Source organism: Henckelia pumila, chromosome 1, assembly GCF_033568475.1.
Source record: "Henckelia pumila isolate YLH828 chromosome 1, ASM3356847v2, whole genome shotgun sequence".
Lineage (NCBI taxonomy): Eukaryota > Viridiplantae > Streptophyta > Magnoliopsida > Lamiales > Gesneriaceae > Henckelia > Henckelia pumila.
In genome coordinates, this window is record NC_133120.1 from 132902729 (window position 1) to 132906859 (window position 4131).

The window sequence follows — 4131 nt, forward strand, 5'->3', positions numbered from 1 at the left end:
CTGTGCCTGAGGCCTCTGCTGCCTCGGTGGTCCAAAATACGGCTTCTTGTCGTGCTGCTGCTGTGGCTAGCCATGTGCTGGGAAAGGCCTCTTGCTATGCACCTCTGCACTAATGTCCCTCAAGTACTGCTTAGATCTCAAAGCTCTCCTAAGTGCAGTAACGTAATCTCCCGGCTCTGCCATCAGTACATCCCGGCAAATGGTAGGTCGCATCCCATCAATGAAATGAAGGAGCTTCTCTACCTCATCATCTCTAATCAAGGGCACAAAGTGACAGCCCCGCTCAAACTTCCTCACAAACTCAGCTACTGATAAATCCCCCTGTCAAAGACTCATAAACTCCTTCTTCAGTTGAGCTCTCACATTTGCGGTAAAGTATTTCTCAAAGAAGAGTCTCCAGAACTCAGCCCATGGTAAGGTAGTTGGATCCACTGTCTTCTCAACTCCCTCCCACCAAAGGGCAGCATCATCGTTGAGAAGGAAAGTGGCACATCGAACTAGGTCTGGATCTCCCAACTCCATATACCGGAAAATCACCTCAAGTGAGCGGATCCAACCCTCAGCTACAAACGGGTCAGTCGTACCGGAAAAATCCTTCGGGTCCATCTTCCTAAACTACTCATAGATATTCCCCGGTCTAGCCCTGGGAGCGGCCTCAGCATGCTGCTTCAAAATGCAAGCCAATCCAGCCAACACCCGAGTCCTAACGTCCATAGCTGGAGGAGGTGGTTGCGGAGGCGGCAGCTCCGCAACACGCTCACGACGAGGGGCCATCTGTATGCAAATTCAAATTCCAACACTTAAATTTCATGCCCAAGGAAAAAGGTTTCTTTAAACTTTTACATACTCAAAGGACTTTAAAACTCGTGTTCTCAACATTTAAAACGGTTAAAGATAGCAAATTTTAAATCTTACACACTTTGAGGCGAGATCTTCCGAGTCCCAGCATCCGGAGGTAGGCACAACCCAAACCCAATCACCGTGCTCTGATACCAACTGAGACAACTCTAAATACTAACATTTAAATAAATAAAGAAAAATACGAATTTTTAAAAAAATTTGGCATGACCTATCTGTTTTATTAACAAACCACCTGTCTCAAGCAGCAGTTAAATAAAAACCTCAAACTGACGGCAACCACATAGTAAAAAGTTATACATGTTCAGTGGTTCATCCGACACAAAGAAAAAGTAATAATAAGTGATTACATGCCAACATAATCACAGGGAAAAACACATCCTGCTACTAGCGGAAAATCAAAACGACAATGGTTCACTATTTCAGAAACATAATGCAGAAAGAAAGAAAGAGCGGCAACGGTCGAGGGCGTGCCACTGAACGCTACAGAACCTAAAGATCCTGCCTCATAGCCCTGTCTGCAAACTCACCTGCACCAAGCATAGTAGTGATCCTAAAAGCCCAGCAAGATTTGTGCTAAATAAACAAGAGTTCAAAAAAGATACATCATACTAAAAGTAATACTAAGTATACAATGAGAATCACACAAATGAAAAATGTAATAACATGCCCGAAGTAGAAACAATCACAATATGCAATGAAAAGTAACATTCATGAACCATATATCCTTTTCAATTAACTTGTGAATTTAGATCCTCGATTGTGACTATGATTTTAATCGATCAATGGCTACAATACTATGCCGGCAAGGAAGCCAAGATTTCTCCCGGCCCCACATTGCCCTTAAATTGGTAGGGAAATAAATTCTTCCGACCTCGTACTACATGTCTGGTTGGTAGGAAAGCCGAGATTTCTCCCGGCCTCGTACTACACGTCTGGTTGGTAGGGAAACCGAGATGTCTCTCGACCTCGTACTACACGTCTAATTTTGGCAAATGAACCAGGGCATCCCCGGACCCATCATTGCACGTCTAAGCCACAACCAACTCACTTCATTCATTAACTTTTCATTAGATTTAACCTTTTCACATTTAACGTTTCACCTTTACATGCATTCTTAAATTTAGACTTTGGAACTAAAATAAAAGTGAATTTGAAGATAACACACGCGAATGAATGGGGCATTGAATGAATAAAATGACATGAACCATAAAAATATATTATGAACTTTGATTTGATGGATGAATGAAGTGTAGGTGATCATCCTAGGCTTAAGGGCTTTTCTAATATTACTTAAACTTATACCTAAAAAGGTTAAACCCGGGCGTTTTGCCCGTACGGTCCATAACTTAGCCCGTTTTTATTCAAAAGGTTTTCCGTTTGAACCGACACCTCAAATATATCTTAAAACACACCTAGGATCAGTATTCATTCTTTAATGATTGCCTGAACACCCCGAACAATTTGGTTTCCCGGACTGCCCCTAATTTTTGGAAAAATCTGCTCATGACACTCCAAATTAAAACCTACTTTTCCCACTTGATTTTTATCCAAAATAAGCCCAATTTGAACCGATACAACCCTAAAATCACCCACAATCAGAGGAGCTATGGTAGCCCCTGTCCAGACCTAAAGAATGCCACGGTCAGGCCCAATCCCTAGAGGCAAACTGCTTAGGCTGGAAAAAATTTTGATTTGTCACCCTTGATGTTATGGCTTCCCAAACTCACTCCTCATGTCCTAACTCCTCAAAAACCATCCAAGCTTCCTCTAGGTATCCCTAAATGACCAGATAAAGCCCTTGAGCTAGTCACTTGCCCAGTGCTAGCTCAATTCTAATGTTTCATCCAAAACTATTACCCGGCACCTTCAAACACTCCTAATCAACACTCCATCCAAATACTATATGACCAGACCCTATCGCCCATCTAATACTCATCCAATATCATATTTTCCAAACAAAAACACCTCATGGGAGCCCCTCCACCCCCTTCATCCATTTCATCCAAATTTTCGATTCAAACGCCCCAAGTCAATTTTCAACATTTCAATGCATACATATATATGACTCGCATAACACCATGTGTAAGGCCCGGGATTATTTAATTTTAATCCGAGAATATTTAATTTTGGAATATTTAGAGTTTAGAATTAAATTCTAATATTCTTAAATTAAAAATGGTTGAAATTGAATTAAATCGCTTTTTCCGAGGACTGAATTGCAAATAGCCAAAAGTTTAGGGACTAAACTGCAAATATGCTTATATTTATCATCTTTTCCACTTGCTTCATATGCAATTCACGTGTGTTATCAGCAAAAGAAAAGAAAAGAGGCAGAACATCGGTTGAACCCTTGTCCCAAGCCATTTTTATCCGCAAAAGCTCCGATATCTTGCGTTCCGGTTGTCAGAAATCCCAGATAAATATATATCTGCGATCACCGCTCCGAGACCTTAGTTTTGGTACAAGTTTCATTCATCTTTCTCAGACTTTAATTTTATGTTGAAAATGGAAATTTATGATTTTAAGATATAAGCATTTATCAGCTGTACCGATCGTGTATTCGCAGACGGTTCGGAAAAAGACTATCGTTCGGATTTTATATGATTTTAAGAAGCAAATATTCGAACCCTACACTATGTGATTGTGATGTTTTTGATGGGATTGAGTGGATATGATGAGTTATCTTGATTGGTATATTGATTTGGATATTGTTTGGATTGCCGGTTTGTAGCCGTTACACCGTCGATTCGTAAAATGTCAAGACTTTGATATTCTTGATTCAAAGAAGCATGGTTTGAGTTGCATATGATCTTGTTAGCTCTTTGACATGTTATTTCTCAGCTTTCAATCGAGGATTTACGAATCGAGAGTGCCGAGTCGCAACGAGAAGAAGTTGAAGCAAGGTTTGCTAGCATTGTATTTGAGTTTGAGTTGAGAACTTGAGCAACCGTTTGATATGCTTTATCATTGATGTCTTTGCAGACTTGAAGTACTTTCAGACGTGTTATTGAAAGGTATAAATGACAGCGAATCCAGATGTGATAGAACGCTTGAAATAGCTTTCATTTCAAGTATTCCCATGTCAATCACATACTTGCTTATTTATGTTTCTTATGTGATTACTTGCTTGTATTGCTTTGCTTGCTTATATGATTAGTTGTTCAAGATGTTTTACAGCTGTTAATTCATACAGAATATGTTGCATTCATCTTGAACTCTAGCCTAAAAAGCACAGAGGGTTAAAAGCCTAGAGTGCATATGACGTTTGGT